This window comes from Myotis daubentonii, chromosome 3 (genome assembly GCF_963259705.1).
Source record: "Myotis daubentonii chromosome 3, mMyoDau2.1, whole genome shotgun sequence".
NCBI classification, from domain to species: Eukaryota; Metazoa; Chordata; class Mammalia; order Chiroptera; family Vespertilionidae; genus Myotis; species Myotis daubentonii.
This window is the reverse complement of record NC_081842.1, coordinates 32,999,840-33,022,877: the sequence shown is the minus strand read 5'-3', so window position 1 is coordinate 33,022,877 and position 23,038 is coordinate 32,999,840. Positions and strand designations below refer to the sequence as shown.

The 23,038-nt window shown below is 39.3% G+C and overlaps 1 protein-coding gene across 8 annotated transcripts in view; it reads right to left on the bottom strand.

Annotated features, from left to right (window-relative positions):
- FNDC3B (fibronectin type III domain containing 3B) overlaps positions 1-23,038 on the bottom strand; it is a 340,205-nt gene that overhangs the window by 267,715 nt on the left and 49,452 nt on the right. The gene's annotated exons all lie outside the window — the stretch shown is intronic.

Genomic DNA, 23,038 nt, shown 5'->3' with positions numbered 1-23,038 from the left:
CTTACAACAATTTAAGTGCTCTGTATTGATGTCAACTGAAACTCAGATTATTTTAGGATAGGGTATTATATTCCCGTCAGGCCAAGGAGGGTTAAAGTACATGGAAGAGCCTGAACTAGGAGACCACAGATAGTCTCCAAGCAGCCATCTGAATGCAACCTCCCATGCCTCAACATTGTCATTCACCTATACATTTTAAAAATATATGAAGAATAGTAACTACCCTACTCCAGGGATCTTTCTCAGGATAGAATGAGATGATGTTTTCAAAAGGCAACGTGTCTAACAAAAACTGGTGGTATCATTAGATGTAAGGTAATCATAGAAAAAAAAGGTCAACTGGCCTATAAAGACGGTTTTTCCCTTTTATTTGGATCAAAATACTGTACATAATCAGTTAATTCTAGCAAAGAAACAAAGGTTAACCATCTATACTGCAACTGTTACAATTTCTGACCTTGCCATTAATTTGGTAATTAATCATCCTCCTAATTATCTCTCTCCCGTCATTTCCTTAAATTGAATTTAGCCTGCTGTATATTTACATCTTTATCACTTGTGTACATCTTGAACTTTCCTGTATCTCAGATTACCCATGGCACCTTGTGCAGAACTGAGCCAAAAGGCAGTTTCCATTGTTTCAACAGAATAAACAATTTTCACACAAGTATCCAAAACAACACAAGTCCCACTTTCATTTCATAATGGTACTTGCCACCAAAATCTAGCTTTTCAATACAACAGTAGGGAAATAATAAATTCCTATTTTAAATTATAACATTCTTTCACAAGTATTTACATATTCAGTTATGGCTAAAATTTATGGCACAAAAATTTTTTAACAGCATAGACAAAAATCAATAAACCAATAAACACATGTGCACTATTTTAAGTTAATTCAAAAACCCACTGTCATATAGTTCAGTTAGATTTTTTATCATTCATAACAAAGTCCCCCAAAATTTCAAATTCCATGGTCTTTTAATACTCGATATCCAAATCAGGCACAGCAGTGGGGCAAATCCTTTAATAATGGCCTCAGATTTGTCTTAGGTGTGACAGGAATAAAATATTTCCCCTCATTTTGAACATCCTCCATTCTGAACATTAAATATACTGCCCCAATCCCACTGAAAAGAAACTCCTTCCCTGAAAATACCAAATGATGCATAAAAGCCACCCAATAGATTGTAAACTTTTTATTTTAAATAGGTAAAATTTTACACTATTCATTATAACCCCATTTAGAGAAACTAATTACTTTAAGTACCAAACAGTGAAGTTTTGTCCCAACCAGGGAAGCACATTCTATAATAACAGGTCTTAAAATTCAGTGTTAATAGTACCATCATACTGTTTTATGAGGTAATTACTCAGTTCCTAAGCAAATAAAATTACATAAGTTGATGCAGGAAACAGATCCTTCCACAATAAAATTAACTAAGACAATTCCATTGACACTATCATGACATCACTGTTTGATTTTGAATAGGACAAATGATAGAGTACTGAGGCCCATTTCAATTTCTTTTCTAACATACCTATTCTACTAGTGCATGAGGAAAAAAAATGCTGCTTTTCCTCAGATTGATGATACTACACAGGTCTATTTCTTAAGTGTAATGTTTTAATTAATGTTCTTCAAAACTGCAGGTTGGATAAGCAGAGAAGTAATTTAAATTAATGGTCTGAGGATAAACGTGAAGAAGCTCTTCATGCTCACTTCTACCTTTTCCTCACTTCTCCCCAAGGAAGAGTCCTAAGGTATTTGCTGGTAAGATTATGGTACAGATGATGGCTCTGTCTCCTCTCCCTTGCCCTCATCCATGTGGGACGGTCCTGGTCATCTCACAGAGAAGCATAATGGTGGAACCTGCTCTCTCTTTTTGCACCCAAAATGTAGCAGGAGTAAAGTGATCTCAGGGGCTGCCCCTAGGTCCTTTCAGCCCCTAGGAGGTCCTTACATTAGGGCCGGAGGGCAGGAAATAATGACGCAAGTTTAGGGGTTGGGCGGGTGGGGTGGGGTGGGGTGGAATGAAGGTCCTTAGTCAGAACCTGCTTTGAGATGAAGCTACTTATGCTCCAATTGGTCCAACCTAGCTAACTGTAGTTTTCAATATTGGGGATTGAGATTCAAATTAAATTAACAATGCTATTTTGTTCCTATTACTCACTGTTTGTTGGGCAGGGACCACAGGAACTGGGTAGGATGAGATAATTTTGATCTGATGTAAAATCCAGGCATCTCTGGTCCCCTACCCCTAATATCAAAGAATGTCTCAACACCAACATTAGGACTCACACCAACGATTTCAATTTAAGAAACCTTCTAGTTGGCATCCTATTAAAACAATGGGACTTGCTATTAATAAGATATGCCATCTAACCCCTGTAGGTTGCACTCTTAAGCACAGGTATCAAGTTCAAGTTCAGAAATTAAACTCCAGGCTGCACAAGGTAGCATAGGGTATAGGCCAGTAGACCCACCTATGTCTCATCCTATATTATAAAAGCCCAGCGACCCAACAGCAGAACGACAGAACAATGCTCAACGCAGAAGCTGCCCCCTGGTGGTCAGTGCGCTCCCACAGTGGGAGTACCACTCAGCTGGCTGGGATGAGCGGCGCTCCCGGGAGCAGCTGCTTAGAGGGCAGGTCCACAGCCAGCCATTCCCACAGTGGCCAATCCCCCCAGGCCACACCACCCACCAGTGCATGAATCCCGTGCACTGGGCCTCTAGTATATATATAGGATGGGAGAGTATGGGGACCCACACAAAGTTGCAAAAAAACCCTAAAGAAATCAAGTCCACTGGCACAAATAGACAACTGTATTTGCTTTTGAAAACTATATAGGCAACTTTGGGTAACTGTGCCATAAAAAGAAAAAAAAAAAAAAAAAAAAGCCTGGATCCTTTTTTTGTTTTGTTTTGTTTTTTACTAGACAGTCATAAATGTGCAGAGATTATTACAGATTATTGGACCAAGGGAGGAGAGGAGAAGACTGGGAGAACTGTACATTTTTTTAAAGTCACAATCACTATATGCACAGTCACTCCTTAGACAAGTTTACAATGGGAACTTATAAACATACACTTGTAATGCCTCAACTCAGCCACCCAATGACTACACCTTTAAGGAGAAAAATGGAAAAATGAATTAAGTGAATATAAGCCACTGTGAACCCTGCATGAGTCTCACTTCTTATAACCAAATTTGTTGATCTTCTTTTCCCTAGGTCACCAGCTTGCTAAAATACAAGGCCTATTTCCTAAGCCCTAAGAGCTCCACCAAAGGTAAACCAGACTATCCTGACGGGAATACAAGGTAAGAGGCTCATATAGTTTACACAGCCAACAATGTTTAAATACCAATTTCTACACTCCATGCACATACAGAGGATACTTTCATTTGCCTGGAACACAAGAGAGAAATAGAAAAAGCAATAAATAATCTCTAGGCAAGATAATGCCCAGCTATTAACAAGATACTGCCTGCCCATCTGTTCCTACATTATTATGGAACAGAAACGATTTAGTGCCATGGACTATAGAAAGGACAGGGGAAAGGCAGGAAGAATTATAAAAGATACAAAATATAAAACTTAAGATACACAATAGTATCTTTTTGGTATTCCCTAATGATGAAGGGAGAAAAAGTAATTGGTTTTCCAAATACAAACAGAAAGTCAAACTTCAAGTTGTAAATTGGGAAGGGAAAACCACTTGTCCCTCACATTGACAATAAAAGGTTAGGTTGGGGCAGGAGACTTGGGAAGGCTTACCATGCATCAATCATTCAATAACAGCTCCCCCAAAAAAGTGAGTCTGCTCTGTTTTGACTGGTAATCTAGACAAAAACTAGATTACTCAACTGCAACAGGTGTGCCTCAACCCCAATGCTTAGAGAATGAGACATACCCGAAAAAGCTGACAATACTTTCAAAATGAAATTTAAAGGTAAAGCTATGAATGTGGAAGGTCTACTATCCAAATACTTAACTCTAAGAACCAAACTAACTTGGACTATAATGATTATGGATGGAAATCCCACATTTCCTACTTCATTATGTTTTCTTAGGGATGTAAGATCATAGTTTATAACAATAGTGCGTTCAGCCCCAGGATGTGGTGCTAGAGGGTTTTTGAAGCATTTTGACCTAACATATCCAGAGAAATTCATCGCTAATTTGAGTTATGTTAAATTTGTATTTTATTCTCTCTTCCTCATTAGGCAGCACCACAATCCACACCCCCTTAAATCTGAGGGCCATATCCTAAATTTGCTGTCTTACATATTCCTGGGCTCAGAAGCCAGTTTGTCAGCTCTGTGCACACACAGAGAGGATCGGTCTCTCGCGGGGTCTCAGAAATGCCCCCTGTGCCTTACACCACTGTCCTGGACCACCTGCTGATTATCAGCTCTGAGGGAAACTGAGTGGAGAAGCGTGATCTCTGGATAACTGAGCTGTAATTGTTTCTCATTTCAGTCAGAAAGTCTCAGGAGAAACCAGCCTGACAAAATACTCATTTTCCTGGTCTGGGTTCCTTCTGACCTGGACAGATGTATACAGATATACATCTGGCCAAACCTACCCCAGAACTCATGCATTTTATTCAAGGCTATCCCACATCCACAACTGTCCTCCTCACACACAACAGAGTTCTTATAAGGAATGAATCCATTCTTTAAACCACTGTACTTTACAAATAAAGAATAAATGTGCTATGAAACTCAGAACAAATATAGATTATCTCTATTACAATGCCTTTTTCTATTCCTCTGATTTTTTTTTCTTTTATCACCCAAAGTTCCAAGATTTCACTCCTATTCTTTATTTTGTTCTTACCCATACTGCCATTTCAAAGAATCTGGTAACAACCACAGGCCCTCACAACCTTTCCCTCTAACCACACATCCTAACACTAAAACCACAACTGCTTCATGCCCTGCCAGTTCTGTTCTTTTGATTGACAGAGAAAGGATGCCACGTGAGTGCTGTGGTTAACTTCCCTCCCTCCTAAGAGAGAGCAAGTTATTTGTTACCTTCATTACCTATGAGCAAGACCCAGCATTACTAAATGAACTGCACTAATGGCGGGATGGGGGCGGGGCACTCTGAAACACAAAATGAACAGATCCTCAGTGTTAGTAAGACATTCAATTCCATCCAAATATGCCCCAAAGCTTTTAAAGAACACCTTACTTTAAAAGAATATTACAAAGGGTCTTTAGTTTTTACATTACTCTAGGCAAGTGGCTTATTACTTTTTCCTCTTACTTTCCTTCCCCCACTCCAAGTCTGAAAAGGTTTTCCATGGTATTTTGGCCCCAGACTACACTAAGAAACATACTGGCCAAGTTCATGAAAAACCTGATTCTCAGGAGAGAACTGTAGATCCATTTCCAAAGGCCAGAAAAAGCAATTATATACTAGGAAGAATTTCTAACTTGAAAAAAAACCAAAGGCCTAATCACTGATGGGAGGGTTTTAAGTCTGTGAACCTGGCCTTCAAATTAGTAACAAAATGTCCTGGTCCTCACTCCATGGGCCGGTGACCCAAATTTCCTTACATTAACTTAAGACGTGAACTAGAAGTACAGCACACAAATTAGTTTCAGATGACAAGAGAAAAAGAAACAGAAACATAACGACACTACAAGGAACAATGTCTAACCACGAGAACTAAAGGAGCTGGCCCAGCAGGCTGCACAGGAGAGGGTGACTCCCTGAACTGAATCTCAGGTCAGCACTGAGGCACAGGTTCCCAAGCTCGCTTCACCTACATCCTTATGTGGCTTTTACTGACTTCCAGACTATCCCATGGGACGGTTAAAAGGTAAATGTGGTAAGAGAACCAATCAGAAGAATGCACATGATCAGTTTTAACTTTTGCTTCCATTCTGTAATTCCAAATGCATTTGCAAAAAAACAAAGGGGTTTCCTTGATGTATGGGAAATGGATGGAAACCCATCAACTACGGAGACCTTCCAACAATTAACTAAATTTAAAAAACTAATAAATATGAATAAATAAATCATCTTTAGAATTCATAACACTAAAGTTAACTGTAATTCCATGAGATTTGCATCTTTTCCAATAAAATATAGATTAACCAGTCACCTTCACTTAATCTAAACAGCATCTGAAAATTTTGCTTGCTACATGTGAGTTCTGTAGCCTGAGAAAAAATATTGTCATGGGCACATTAGCAAAATCATAGCTTGATTCATACCTCAAGAAAATGTATTTCTCTATTAAAAATACCAACTGACTTCTAATAGTGAAAATCTATTGTGGGCCAGGTTTCAGAAAAGTGTTACAAACATACCAGAGAAATGTTCTTGACATTTGTATACAGTAATAAGGAAACTTTTTTCCCCAATTCATTAAGGCAAAAAAAAAAAAAAAAAAGCCCCACCAGTTGTCAAAATTACAATCTGACAAACATATTGAATCACTGAAAATAGGTTTGTTTTGCTGTGTTATTTAGGACAATGAAGTCTGAGAGGTTACTACGAAATTACTACATTCCTTTTTTAACTACCAGATAACTAATGCTTTATGAATGAATACAAGTTTCTAAATGGCTTTCAATACAAAACCTAAGCCTAATGAAACTTATTATGACAAAAATTTATGAAACTGATTTACACTTGTCATAGCTATTGTAAAAAAATAAAAGAGAGAAATGCAGAAAAGTCAAAATTTGACAGAGAATCATATAGCATGAGAAATAAAAGAGAACTTGCTTTCATGAACCTCCCCTCCTACACGTGGCCTTTATGCATTTATGTCATCAGCCACAGGACTGAGAACTTCCCAATGTGTTTTCTTCATTTCTAAGCTCTATTATGCAAGATTGAGGAAAATAAGGAGGGAGGGAAAGAGAGAGATGAAAAGACAGGGGAAGAGAGAGAACAACAAGAAAAAGTTGTACACATTTCTACAACGAAGAGGTAAAAGTATCATTTACTATTTTATTGTCCTCATCAGATTATCTACTGTTGCATGCTGGTTTTGAAATGTAAACCCCTTGACTAATAGTTCAAGATCTAGAAACTCAACGTTGTCATCCAGCCCTCTGAGCAAACTAAAACAGCTTTCCCACTGTAACTGTGGAAACACCAATCATATCACTAGAGAAAAAAAAGATTAAGACAAAATAGAAACACTGTGTATCATCTTTACTTCTGAAATTGAGAAAAACCTGCTCATTCATCAACACACACCTGACTGTTCTGTCACCTCCTGCTTCTGTGGGAGTAGCTTTTCTTTCCCTTCCCTGTAACACTAAGCCAGTGCCTGTGGCCCTGACCCTGCTCTGACCAGGTAGGCCATTTGTGAACCTGATTCGGGGCACTGCCACTGGGCAGGAGAAAGCTGGGATGGTTTTCATGCTTTCCCTCCACTCATGCCTCTCCATACACTCTGGGTAACCATGAGGAAAGGTGCTTAGTACAAACACTGGCCTTTGCTTTTTTGAAAATAAAGTGTACAAAAAAGGATATGGAGAGAGACTAAGGATTTTTATCAGAATTTTTCACAGCCCCTCGGCTAAAAACAGCTCAAAGGACCAGTATGTTATGATTTGTTTGTTTGTTTTAAAGCACAAGTAGAGAGACCCTAAGACTGAGTATTGGAAAATCTGAGCGCTAATTGGGGATTTGCCAATAATTAGCTCTAAACTTGAGCTATTAATTTCTTATTTTATAAAATCACAAAATTATAGATTAGCCTTTAAGGTTCCTTTCTGTTGTTAATAGACTGTTTCAAACAGCACTGCCTATTATGCTTAGTTAACACAAATTAAACTAAAGCTTAAATTTTTTAAATAGGTTTATGCAAATTCTAAAACCTGTTTGTTACTTTCTCTTACTTGTATGAATATAACCAGAGCCTTCTGCATAAAAGAGAGGGAGGATGTAAGTAAAGCGTTGAAAAAAGAAGATACTGAGCAAATAATGCCGGTTAATCACTGTGTTTTCATGCCAATGAAATCTAATTTTACAGCTGAGTTCTATACAGCTGGAAGACGCTTGCCATGGCTTGCCACTTGAATGAAAGACGGAGTGGTGATAGCTGTTCGTGCAGAAAAACCTCTTGAGACATGAGCAGTACCTGGAGGTATGCACCCAGCTGGTTGGTTGAGGCACAAATAGTCTGGAATTCGTCTTCCTGTCTGATATGGGTTCTTTGGTGAAGTTAAATCACAGTTGTCTGAAAAAGTTCTTAACCTTAAAAACATTCTTGCTTTTGCACCCAATTATAAACACAGGAGACTAAGGTAGCAACGTTTAAATCCACAGAGAAATACTGTAAAATCGAGTTTTTTAGATTAAAAACTCACCACCACCACTCTGGATTAACATAAATAACAAGCAATGGTAAAGCAACACATACAAACAGAATTGTTGGCTGTGCTCCAGAGAGCAAAGAGGAATGCCATAGGCTAATGTATAAGGCCCTGCCTTCAAGAACCCATAGATGCTTTTTTATTCAATTACAGCTGACATATACTACTATATTAGTGTCAGGTGTACAACACAGTAATTAGATAGTTATGTACCTTACGAAGTGGTCATCCTGCTAAGTCCAGTACCAATCTGGCACCCTACATGGTTATTACAATATTAGTGACTATATTCCCTGTGCTGCAATTTGACTTTCCTTAAATGGGAAAGCATGTAATGTTTGAACTCAAAATTACCATATTAGGAAGGCATTATTTTCTGAGGGGGGGGGATCTACATATCTAAGAGTTATATGTAAATATTGTATGTAATCTAAGGCTACATTCATAATTCTCCATAAATATACATTTTGCTTCCATAGCCCCATAACATCCCCCAAATTTTTAAAGAAACATAAAAACTAAAAGGAAAAAATTACATCACTGTATATACACAATCTTTAGACTTCAGAACTATACCCACACATAATAGCTCAGTTTTGCAAATACTATTAACTAAAAGGAAAAGGGGGTCCAGCTACAAAAAAAGTTTAGCAACCAAAAGTTCATTTGCTTTGTTCATTGTTTTTAAATGATGTTTAAGAAGTTTGCAGACGTGATTAGATTTTTTTTTTTTTTACAACTAGGCTCCAGGTACACTCAGCACAATAAATCTCACTGACGCCCAATGATGAAAGTCTAGCATCTACAAGGAAACATTCCAAAGCTATGAGCCTTTATTTTCAAACATATCCAGGCTAACTTTGCCACACACTTTATCTAAGCATGAGAATAACTGAAAATCTGTATTTTCAATGAAATGTGGAATTGTATGGCTGTTTCTTTATATCTTATTCTATATTATGTTTTTTAAAAAAGTCTTGAAAACTGTAGTCTAAGAATAGTCTCTTCTAAGGTCTGGGACTTTCCACCTTCCTACCAATCTACCTCCAAGATGCATGGGGAGGTAGAAAGAGATGAGATGGGAAGTCAGGAGACATGCTCTCCTTCCCAGCATCAGCCCTCTGGCACTCCACCTTCCTGGAGCCCCACAGAACAGAAGGTCCTACTGCTAGTCAGGGCTGTGGTTCAAGGTATTCCTGCATAGGCTCTCTGTGTCTTAGTTTCTGCTGCGGTAGTAGGATGCTTTAACATGACTTCTAGATTCCTCTTTAATGAAATCTGAAATATTATTTTTAGAGATATATTATGAATTAAATCCCTCTATGTGCAACCACTTGGGTACCTAACAGCCACGCATAACACCCTTTATTGGAGAAAGGTGTGCAGGAAGAGCTCTGAAGCGTTCCTTCAGCCAGGTGGGCAAAGGCTGTGTAAAGCACCTGGACTGGTTCTTACCTGGCCCCACAACCTTCATGTGAAGTAGATGGTATTTCACTTTCACAAATGTAGCAACTAAGGCTGAGAGAGGCTGGGGATTTGGCCAAGGAGTCTCAGAAAGTGATGGTAAGAAAGTCAATGCTGTTAATGAGCTAGTTGTAACATCTAAACATCAGGCAATGAAATACAGAAGTGGAAGAGATGATGAAAAATGAACAGGTCAGTGAGTTCTTACAAATTAGATAAAACAAGCACATGGAACAAAATTCAAAAAATAAAGACAACCCATGAAAGTAAATTTTCCCTACTATCCAGTCTCCAGTTCCCCCATACAAAGACAACAGCTGTGAGTTTTGGGTGTATCCTTACCAATATACAGAAGTAATGATTTCTAAAACACTTTTTAAAGTAGCTTAAAGAAGGTTATCATTTATTATCACATAGTCCAGATGGTTAAAAGTGGGAGTAAAATAAAACAAATTATAAATAACTACAGTCATATCCCTCCACGGTGATTTTTAATGAGGTGTGCCATGATTAAACACAAAAGCAAAATTACTTCACAAAGCAGGGCAGCTTAGCAAGCTATTGATGAGAAGACTGTTAGAACAAGGTCTCTGGTACAAAGGGTTTCAAGATTCTATTATTTTCAATATCTCAAAAAAGGACTTAGCTGAAAGGACTTAACTAAAATAGTATCAAACAAAGACCTGAGCAAAGATAATCATGCACTGTTTTTAACAAATATTTATTGAGCACCCACTATGTGCCAGACACTGTACTAGCTAGCATTCTAGGATTCCAGAAATAAAGGCATGAGGTTGAGCAGCACTACAGTAAAATATTATACTCGAGAACTAAAACAGAATCCATGCTGGACACTTCTGACAAAACCACACAGTCAACAGACTCCATGTTCTATGAAACCCTTCATCTGAGATAAGCCCCAATATCTAAATTTGGGTTCCCAGCTGTGGCCTCTTTTCTAGTCTTAAGTGTCCCAGAAGATAAATTTGTCTTCCAAACATACCTCCTGCCTCAATCTTTATTTCTGATGAGCCAGTAGGATACTAGAATTGTTTCTTTAACCAGCTCATATAAAATTCAATCATATATTTTACAAACTGAGTTTTGTTTCATTGAGTAGACATTATAAAACACTCATTATAAGGAAAACAATCTGTACCATTAAACATCACTGATGTTTTATCCAATATACAGTAAAATATGTATTTCAAAGACTTCTGACATGTAGTTACTAATTTTAGATGTTGGCTCAAATATTTTTTCAAAACATTTTGAAAAATGTTTTGATCTGATTCTTTCCTACATCACTATTGGGGAAGGGTAAATGAAAATAGTATATAATACACTGAAATTCAGTTTATACGCATGTTTTTTATAACAAGTTATTTTTTGAAGAATCATGACAATTGATGACATTCTCATAAGCAGCTCTGTATTTCATTTATTGTGAATGAACACAAAGCAAATACCAGGTGTTCCTTAGAGCTTCAAAGGTATTGAAACAGAAAATTCACAGGAGATGACAACACTCATAAAGAAACAAATTAGCAGGTGCAAAGACACATCATGTAAGGGCACACCTATTTACTGTTTCATATGAGCCCATTACAATTACATTTTAAAATAAGATATGTATGCACCCACATTACTAATTCAGAAAAACATTTATGAAAACACAAAATTGTGGAATTCTTTAGGAAAAAAAACCATTTTCTTTCTTTCAAGGAAAAAATCATTGTCTTAGTAGATGAAAATGATAATTGGTATATTCATGGTTTATAAGTAAATAAATGAATCTAAATGTTTGAAAGCATGGTGCTTGCCTATATTCTAAACATTCCCTATGAATACTGATGACATCATTAATGACACTAATATAATTTGTTAGGAAAATGTAAGGGAACTGCCTTCATTTATTTAATGAATACTTATTTAGGTTCTGCTCTGTGCAAGACACACTCTTTTGTGCTGAAATCATACAAGTTCTAAATTTAAGATCTATATTAACAGGCTTTAAAATCTTTCCAGAAAAACAATTTCAAACTGCAACTGCTACAAAATACATGTTCTCCAATTCAATTTTCTTATTTCTCCTTATGTGAAAGCAAAAAAGACACAAAACATATACTTCAGTTACTGTTAATGAAGAACTCAGAAACATGAGAATGAAAAAGACAATTAACATTTTAGGGTTATGAACTCACGAACCCCACAAAAGTGTCTCAGAAATACCCAAGGGCCCCCCACACCACACTTTGAGAATCACAGCACCACACAGCAAACAGCTTAGATGTGAAAACAGAACATTTTAAATTCACTCTCTATAGACAAAGATTGTTGTCTCTCCCTTACACTCTGTACATCGCAATTCACCTGACAGTCTCTGAACAGAAAACAAATTGATCCAAATGAAGAGGTATCCAAATTCTAGCATGGACTGCTCTCTCCAGGATTTTATGTTACACTCTATAAAGCACTTTGGTGAAACATATTCATTTAGTAAAATCTTGAGGGAAATAAGCAGCAGGCTGGAGGGAAAAGAACATGATTGTGGAGGGCCAAGTACTCCCCTGCTGGGACTGTCAGGGAACTCCAGGACAGGGAGGGACCTAACCCCAATAAATCCAGGTCCATCAGGTGGTCAGTCTCTCCTGTAATCAAATTTATGCCCTGGATTCAAAGCAAATGGTCAACCAAGGAAATAAAAAAAAATAATTTTGTGTTGCCATTCCCAGGTAAGAATCTTATCTGCTCTGATCTGCAGACCTTCATTTACTGTTCAATGAGCCCATTCTAAGTCCGCAGAAGACTTGATCCAGTATTTTCTAGGGTCACTAATTTATTTTCTTTTGCCACAGCCTATTAGTCTTTCATTAAAAAACCCAAAAAGAGTTTTCTGAGGCATAAGGAGAGCTCTTCAAATGAGAACCTCAAGTATCAAATATAGACACAATAATTAGTATGATGGTGAAATTCATTTCCTATAGCAACGAATTAGCAAAATCAAAATATGCCACAACTAATTGATTTACATTCAGCAAACACTGTTAGATTAGAGACTTCCCTTTCATTTTAAAAATAGATTTAACAGGCATATTAATTTTCCACTGGCCACTATAAATAAATGGAACTCTAAAACCTCTTTCTTTGCAAGGGCGTTCTGGCCAGTCACTGTTAGCCTGACCCTGAGTGGAATGTGTATTTACATTGCCAAGAGGCGGCATTGTGTGCTGGTGGGAAACCACTTCGCACAAACCTCCCATTCAGTGCAGGGCTCCACAATAGGTACTCACACAGGAAGCAGGCCTTGCTGAGAGCACCTCTGGCTGCTCCAGAGAGAACTTTCCAAGGCAGCGGGATGGTGAGCCACTGCAAAGGCTCCGTTCACAAGCCATAACTGCCTACACTTCAGAGTCAACAAAGCTAGCCTTGTCCTCAACCATCCCCCCAAGTGCTCCCCAAGGTGAAAGGGAAACTGTCAACATGTCATTTCATTTTTCTAGCTAATCTCTCAGGGCATCACTTTGTTAAAAAAAAAAATTCAGAGCCATATATGACATTGTTTTCTGAAAGAAATTAAAAATACTCTGAATAAGCTATTGCTTTTCAAGCCAAATAAAAGGTGTTAATATTGAATATGCAATTTAAAAAATCAAAACTTCAAAGATCACTTCATTATCTCCACTGGAAACTCTGATCCCTTAAATATTGACCATTTTGTTTAACTGCAAAGCAAAGAAAAATAATTCTTTTAACTCCTCAAGTAAAAAAGGGGGGCATCATCAGCATCATATCAATAATGACTTCTGCACAAATATCTGAGGAAATAAAGATAATGGTGACCACTTACACAGGCCATCAAATCAATCAACTAGTGGTTGAAAAATGCAATAAATAAATAGATTTCGTCAATTCAGTACCAAACCACTGGTTTGATTTTCCCTCCCCACTACTTGAGCCTGTTAGAAATGCACAACCTGGTTCTTTCAAAAATGTGATTAAGTTCTCAACCTGCAAAAAGAGAGGTCACAGCTGCTTCCTACAGTAATATTTTTAGGCCGTTAAATAATTTAATGATATTAGGCAAAGGGTAACTCCTCTGGCTTATTCTTTCTCATTTCTCTAATTAAAGAACTGGACCCCATGATCAAAGTCCCTGCCAGCTCTAATAATCGATTTGGGTATAGCAATAAAGAATATCACAATTAACACATACATCTTAAGGGTTTACTGGGAGTCTAATACTTAAGGCAGCCACCATAAAATAAAAGGTATCTGCAGCCATTCCAACCATAAATAATACCACTTACTGGCTTTAGGAAGTCACTTCTGCACTAGAGAAAAGTTTAACCAGAAATACCATAAGGAAAGGCTCACAATACAGTGTTTAGTGAAATGTACTCAGAGTACAGATGCATATATAATTGTTTAAAAAACTAAAATGAATAGAGCCAACACATTAACAACGGTTAACCTATGGATTATGAAGCTTTCCTCTGTACTTAGTTTATTTTTAAAGTATCCTACAATGAGCATCTATAATTTTTATAATGATAAAAGTTAACTTTTAAAAACTCCATATAATTCAATTTACTGTGCACCATATAATTGTTTAAATTTTGAGGATGAAATACTTTCAAACCACTGTACAGCAGAAAGACCTAGGGAATATGGGTTTATTCAAGTCTCAGAACTAGTCTCCACCATTCAGCCCTGCCTCTGGGACACAACAAAGGAAGAACATCTGTGGTTAAGTAATGGACTTGGTAACATTAAGAAAACCAGCCCTCAGGTCATGCTTGCTGAGTCATCCCTAGATTAGGCATGCTCACTAAGACCAACCCAAACAGTTTTTTTAAAAGGAAGGAGGGGAAAAGCAGGTTCCCCAGTCTTACTTTTTTTAGATAACAAGCACTCCAAAAAATCCTCCTCCAACTGCCAAAATAAATCAAACCTTCTGGGTGGAGAATTCCCTGTCAATAAAATGAGACTCAGTAAAGATAAACTAATAATAGAAATCTGTTACATACTTAGCTGTGCTAACTAGGCGAGTCCCTAACTACCACAAAGGCCCTCAAAAAAACACACTAGCTATGAGCTAGCTATGAAAAGTACAGGGTGGGGTCAGCAAGTTCCCTGAGGGTTGGCAGGCCTCATCCTCAGCAGAAAAGTTACTAGGCACTCTTATCTTCCAGGGTCTCTCTACCCCACTCTCCCTCGACCAAAGCCTTCTAAAAATGTTTGTCCCATGTTTTAATTCCACATCCCCATATATTGTAACATATAATACATGTTCACTCTAGGAATCTGGAAAGAAAAGCAGGAATAAAGGTTCAATTATTCACAATCACATCACCCAAAAGCATCCACTTAAAATGGTGATGTGTTTCATTTCATTTTTTTTTCTAACCACATGAAATCTATAAAGTTAGAGGGTTACAGTTTACACAGTACAGATTTATGCCTATTTTTTTTAATTTTTGATATTTTATCATTATAACAATGACACTGGAGAACTTGTTCCTAAATCATATTTTCAAAGAGGTGGCAAAATCTTCTTCCAGGGTCCTTAACCTTAGCAGAAAGATATGGGGCCAGGGAAAACATGACATTCAGCCAACATGCCCAAGTGGCCCCCTCCCCTTGGCATGATTCTTTTCTATATAACTAGAGGCCAGGTGCACAACATTCGTGCACTAGCAGGGGAGGGGGGTGGTCCCCTCAGCCTGGCCTGTGCCCTCTCGCAATCCAGGACCCCTCGGGGGATGTCCGCCTGTGGACATCCCCCGAGGGGTCCTTAGCACTACCTCTGAGGTGGGAGAGGCTGCCGCCTCTGCCGCTGCACTCTCCAGCTATGACAAGCCCAGCTTCTGGCTGAGCGGCACTCCCCCTGTGGGAGCACACTAACCACCAGGGGGCAACTCCTGCATTGAGCGTCTGCCCCCTGGTGGTCAGTGCACATCACAGTGACCGGTCCTTCCGCCGTTATGTCGATTTGCATATTAGCCTTTTATTATATAGAACTAGAGGCCCGGTGCACAAAAATTTGTGCACTCGGGTGGGTCCCTCAGTCCGACCTGTGCCCTCTCACAATCTGGGGCCCCTTGGGGGTCCCTTCCCCTGGCTGCTGGCACCAGTTTTCCTCTGGCGCCCGGAACCCAGGCCTTCGCTCTTCGCCGGAAGGGGCCTGTGCGGTGGGTGAGGGGCTTAGCTCTTTTAAAAATACTTCTGAATGTTTGGTAAATAACTCTGTAGGAATCTACTTTCTGAAACATGCTGGCTGTTAAGGGCTGATTTGGGTAATCAACAAAATGTATGTTAAAATCCTAATCCCCCAAACCTCAGAATGTATCTGTATATGGAGATAAGATCTTTAAAGAGGGGATTACATTAAATTGAGGCAGAAGAGAAATGTTGGGGTCCAGCCCCAGCAGGTCCAGAGGTTCCCAAAGGTGTGGACGGAGTTGGCAAAGAAGGAATGACACAGAGGCAGCGTTCAGGTGATCATCATAGCCAGGTTCTCTTTTTATTGTCCTGTTACATCTACATTTATACTATTTGATCCTATAAGCATGCCTCTATAAGCTTTTTTTTTTTTTTTTTTTTGCTGAGGAGAGCATGGGGTCCGTTTATTGGGGGAGCTGGCTAGGGTGGGGTAGGGCAGCAGCTTGTCTGACTCCCGAGAAACCCAACTTGAGTCCAGAGCCTCAACCACTTTGAAGCCAAAGTCTTCCTCCACCTTTATCTGCATGGGGGCCAGATCCGGAGTCAGTGCGACTCCCGCCCAGCACCCTTCCTGTGGCACTTGCCGCCTCTTCCAACCGCTGGGCCCCTCACCAGGGGCTGAGCTGCTGGCTTCTGCAGGCGCTAGTGTCCTCCTGGGCAGGGACAGCCCCTCTTTCTCCGGAGGCTCGTTCTCAGCGTTGCCTGGGGTGGGGCGTCTGTGCCCTGGCTGCCCTCGTCCTCCAGTAAGATGGTGAACTGGCTGGCCCAGTAGTCGTCGCCGTAGGAGTCCAGCACCCTCATGAGGAACCTCCGCTCCTGCTGGTGTCTCCGTGTTATCCTCTATATCTGATGGAGCCTGTTCAGGACCCGCTAGATCTCCCTGCAGCGCCGACCCAGCACCTGGTACTTCCTGCGACTGAGTTCCCCTTGGCACCCTGGCCGCTGGCCTTGGGCTGCCTCTTCCTCTTCATCTGGCTCCTGGAGGCTGGAGCTGCCCAGACCCCCAGACATGAACTCTACTTTGGTCTCAAGCTCGCTCTCCAGGATGTGACCACCGAACAGCAGAGGCAGCGCCAGCTCCAAGCAGGGAGGTGCTTAGAACTCCTCAAAGCCCACAGCTGCCATGGACCCCTCTCTCTGCTCCAGCTCCATTTCTCCCTGCCTCCCAGCAGAACTTCCAACCTTGCAAGCCTCTTAAAGTGCAAAATGACTCGCCCATCTGATTTCATGGCCAGGCACACCAGCCCCAGCCACTATGCCTCCTAGGAGTTGTAGTTCTCTATTTCCCGCTCGCTTTCCTCGCCCCACCCTCACCCTGAGTCCTGGCTGAAAGGCCCTGCTTTCTGGTCTAAGGCCACTGGCCAGGCATCTGAGTCACCTCCATCTTTATTCCTGTCCCCACACCGCGCAGTCTGACCACGGAGACTCTCCACTTGGGAGGCCCCTGGGTCTCCTTCTGGGGCTGGGAATGTGCCACTGCCCGGGCACCAGATCGTGTGCCCCAGCGGTGACACAGCCCCAGCCCCTGGGTCTCCTTTTGGGGCTGGGGATGCGCCACTGCCCGGGCACCGGGTCCGTTCCCAGGCCCATGGGTCTCCTTCTGGGGCCTGGCTGTGTCACCCCGGACCTCGGACCTCATCCTCAGGCAGGGGTGCAGCCTGGCCTCTGGCCCCGCCTCTGGGTGTTCTCCAATCACTGGTGATCCATGATCTGAGAAGCCGGTGGGGCAGGGAAGAGGCGGACAGGACTGGCAAAGGTGGCCCGGCTTCTCCGATCACAATGATGACCCAGTTCTCCGGCTCTTGGCTGCCACCTGGGTTCCAACAGGGACAGGTGGCTTCTTTCATCCTTCCCTTTTCACCTCCCATCATTATGCAAATTAACCGCCATCTTTGTTGGTGGTTAACCGCCATCTTGGCTGGTGATTAATTTGCATATCTCGCTGATCAGCCAATGGGAAGGGTAGCGGTTGTACAGCTAATTACCATGTTTCTCTTTTATTAGATAGGATAGCAAGTTATAATGGCATAATACTCTTAGATTGTGTACAAGTACTTAAATAGAATTATAAAATGAATGGTCCCTACAAATTACTGTAAATTCAATTCTTTGTTTATATGTTCTTAAAAAGTGAAGTTTTATTCCCTACTTCTTAAGAGCTATGGGATATCTTATGTTAACTAGTCATAACACTTTCTTCACAACTATAAAAGTACCCTATTCTCTCAACAGAACATATATACCAGAATCATGGCACTTTGTCATGAAATACTTAACCCTGAGCATCTATGTTTATTGCTGCCAGTAAAACTATAAACAATCAGACTGGAAAGTGTATGATGTGACTTAAAATGTCTTAGTATAAGGTATGAAGACATATATCACACACACAAAAATAGTGATGAGTTGGAAGCTATCTCATCCATTCAATGGAAGACTATGCAGCCCATTTTAAATGATGTAGAAATCAATCTGCTAACAAAGAAAGATGATCACAACATACTGTTTATAGGGAAATAACAATGGGGGTGAGGGGGAATTACAGGTCTGCACTGTGGTCTTATTTGTGCAAAACTAACAATATGTTTATTTTTCACGTAGAACAAAACAGAATAGACACAAAGTATTCACAGTGATTATGATGAGGTAGGTAGAATGAAGAATTTGTTATCAACACATTCTGATTTTTCTTATGATGCTTTTGTTTGAGGGGAAGAAGGTATATAGAACACAGAGCATCTTAAGGGCAACCATCATATTTGTCAAATAACCTAATGGAAAAATGAGAAACAAATAATAGACATCTGGTCAAGGACAATTCTATTATACGAAACACACCTTTATGACTTCCTGATATGGCTCTCTGATTGTGACAGCCCCACCTCTGTGCAACAGCTCACAGGTGTGCTTTTCCCTTCATGCTAGACAGCTGGACTCACCAGCAGGGATGGTGAAGACTACGAACCTCTACCTCCTAGAAGCTATTTTCAGTTTCAAAGTAACATCATAGGATCCTAAATCTAAAAAGGAACTTTGAAAAGTTCAGTTATGACTCAGACTTGTACAATATCTAAACATCCCTAATAGACAAGAAGCTTCAAAATATCATAACCCGGCATTTTATTTTATTACACTATATCCTTCAGTTAGTTATCTCAGGATTTCCTCTCAGTCAGTAAAAATACATTTATTTAGAATAACAGGATGGTATGAATAAATATGGTCAGAATTAGACATAACTGTGTCTGAGTCAGTGAAAAATATAAATTGTTGAATATTTTTAAAACACCGCTACTGAAAGGATTCTTCCTTTCATGAAGTCTGTTACCTCTGACCCTTCCTTTCCATTACCACCATCACCAGCAGCAGCACCTTAGTTGAGGAATTAATTCAAATCACTTCTAGATTCTGGAAACGTCTGAAACCAACTTACCCTGTCTACCCTCTCACTTCTGTCCATGGTAACCTGCACATTCAGGCCATTTCTGGAATGTCACTTCCATTAAGCCGCTACTCATTCCCTCACAAACAAGTGATCCTTCAAGCAGAACCCAGAGAAGTGCTCATAAGAGATGTGGAAATACCTTTTAACACACATTTTCATGTGGAATTTGTATTATTCATCTTGACAAGTGTAGTCACTGAAGAGCAATTTTCTAAACTGTGTTGCTTCCGGTATTATTACTTGGAGTGGTCTGGCATTTTATTGACCTTATGAGTATGTGGTTTTTTTTCTCACATGCCCACTCCAATCAATTCAGTGCCTACCTAGAGTGCAGTGTTGAGAAAGATTCACTGCCCTTGTTCATTGATAATTAGAAATGACTGCCAAGGTCGTGAGATTCAGAAGCGAGTAGATCCATGTCACATATTTACAATCCACTGGTTAGAAAGAGCACCAAGGAGCCTCCCACTCAAGGGTTCTCAGTCAATCAAGATCTGTAGTAGCAAAAAAGAAGAGGTACATTTCATGCTGGACAGGTGGTAGAGACAGAGTCTGCACCTCTAATTCAGCATTTCATAGACAATATTAATGTCAGAGAATTCAAAATTGACTAATGAAAAAATATTAAGCAAATCTAACAAGGTATTAGGATTAAGCCCACCTACTCAACTCATTAAGCAGACATCACATCTGACAGACATCACAGCCACATAACTACTACAAATGAATAATACATGTTGAAATTATATGTGACTGAAGTGATGAAAAGCTGACTTGATAAATCTAGAAATTCATTCCATCAGTTGTTCAATCATTTATTGGGTACCTTATGTGCCTGGCACTGTGCAGACACTGGAAATCCAGTTTTGCATATTCAGCTGACTTTGTAATCAAGCTAAGATTTCAAAAGACCTTTAAATAGTGAATGGAGAGTGAGATTCTCAAACCTTCATGTCATTAATCTTTACAAGACAACCTTCTTGGAATCTTTTTATTTTTATTTTTATTTTTTGGTAATGCTTCAAGATCCTTCTTTCAAAGATATTAATATATGGCTATGAATTAAATTATTATCTAAAATCATCATTCTGCTGAGGGCTTAATAAATCTGACATTCATCTTGTGTGTGGTATATGTGGCCACCAACCCCCTACCTTCAATCAACTGATGACTCAGTACCGGCTGTCCCAGGGAAATCCTCCAAACCTCTACAGAGAGCTGTGCCATACTACATCCTGTTTCCTACAGTCACTAAGGAAATTTCCTCACCCCTAATGAATTCTTACTGTTTTATTCCAGGGCTTAAGAAAACCCTTAATTGCCCCTAATCTTATATTGTACTCCTACAGCACACATTCTAAAAGTGTTTCCGTACTTTCTTAATTCACATACTTAGTAAAATCTTACTAGTAAAAGAAATAATTTGTTGTGAACTAATTTTTACTTTGCAAAGTCCTATAGGTATTAGTTACTCACTGTGAGTTTTAAAAGCTCATAGCACGTTGAAAATCCTATTTATTCAAAGCTAATTCTGTGAAATGTGACACCATGACAAGTCAGTTCTCTCTCAATGCCTTTTCTGTCACTAAGAAAGCTAATTTCCCTATCACTGGAAGCAGAACCCTGAATGTTATTTGGCCATTGTCTATACATCTTAAAAATCTTACTGCTGGATAAGTAAGGATACTGTTTTATTTTGTTTTTAATGGCTTCTGTACAGGCTAATCATTTTATGTATCACATATGTCCTATGAGAATGCTATTATCATAATGAGATCACACTCTCAGAGTAGCTATTTTTTTGTAGAATTTATTTTAAAAACGTTTATACAAAAATTACATCTTAAAATATATTTATGAAGATGGAAAAACGTGTGATTTGCTGTATGCAAATAATATTTCAATTTTAAAAATATTTCACAAGGAATTCTAGCACTGGACACATGGCCTGAAATCTATATGATATGAGGAAAGAGGATCTCGGTGGCAATTGGAGATTTGGGTTTAATTTAAATTCCATTACATATACCAGCTGTGTGTGTGACTTAGGTTTCTCAGAGCCTATATTTATCTGCAACATAAAATGGTTGCACTAGATTACCTACAATTCCCTTCTAATTCTAAATTCTGTGATTCTAATACAGCAGTTTCTTTAATTTGGGATCAGAATCATAAATAAAGGTCAAGTTTGAAGAAATTTTCCTTAGAAAGCACCTTGTTTAGCCACAGATCCTTAAAGAAAAATTACACTAGCTGTACAACACACGTTCAAGTCACACCTTGAATGATAAGCATTTTTAGGCTGCCAGCTTTTCCCGGAACAAGATGTGGCAAGCACTTTCTCTGGTTCTTATCTTTTCATTACTTTGAAATGTGAATGGCTGAGGTGATGAATGGTAAAAACTTCAAGATCCAAAGACAAAGGCAGTACATACTGCACTATCCTTTCTTGCTAATGTGGACTGTGTCCTACAGGTTTCTGAATGAGGTAGGCCTATAGGGCTCTCAAATTCCCCTCCAAGCCACCAAGTGGTATAAGATCACAACTGAAAAACCACTGAATTCTTGTAGCCCCTGGCAAATTCCAAAGATTCCACTCATATTTTTACATCAGCATTAACTTTTCCATCATGAAGGTTTGAATTCTCTTCCTGCATGTTACAACCTACATTAATTTCAAAAATACAACTTCAGCATTTAAAATTTGCAATAGAGTTTTTTAAGTTTTCTTTTTTCTTAAACAAGCAGTACTTTGAAGATTATCTAATCTAGTCCTACTTTTGAGAGGTCATATCACTGATTACTGGAAGGGTACAGTCTCTTGCCTCAGACTTATTCTGATTTCTGAATGTATTTTCTACCTTTTTATAAAGGAAACCTAACCAGATTATAAACTCTTTATAACACCCACACAAGTACAACCACTGTTATCCATTTCTGAAATGCTAATTATCCCACTGCCTTTTCCCCAGTCCATCAGCTTCTATCTGCAAAGTCACAAACCTGGCAACTACTGAGGCTCTCAGAGAAAACAAGTATTATCTATGTTATAAAAGAACACCACCACCACCAGGAAAAGAAGACCACAACTTAGATGATAGTTTACAAGCGAGGCATTGTAAATTATGTGCCTTAACTAGAGCACATTATATAAAAATAGGAAACCAATATAGATATATCTGCTTTCTAAACAGAAGGAAGACAGCCCTGGCTGGGTGGCTCAGTTGGCTGGAGCATTGTCCCTTACACCAGAAGGTTGCAGGTTCAAGTCCCGGTCAGGGCACATGCTCAGGTTGCTTGGGGGGGCCCTGGGTGGAAGGCAATAGATGGGTATTTCTCTCACTCATTAATATTTTTCTCCCTCTCTCACTCTTCCTCTCTCTCTAAAATCAAGAAAAACATAACCTTGGGTGAGATTTTAAAAAAGACACAAAATTATCCTCCACATTCCATCGAGATTCTACACTAAATTTTAACCACTGCCTGACATCCCTAAGAGTGGCCTGGAAGAAATGTAACTGCAAACCCAAGTAAATAAGTTGAGGAA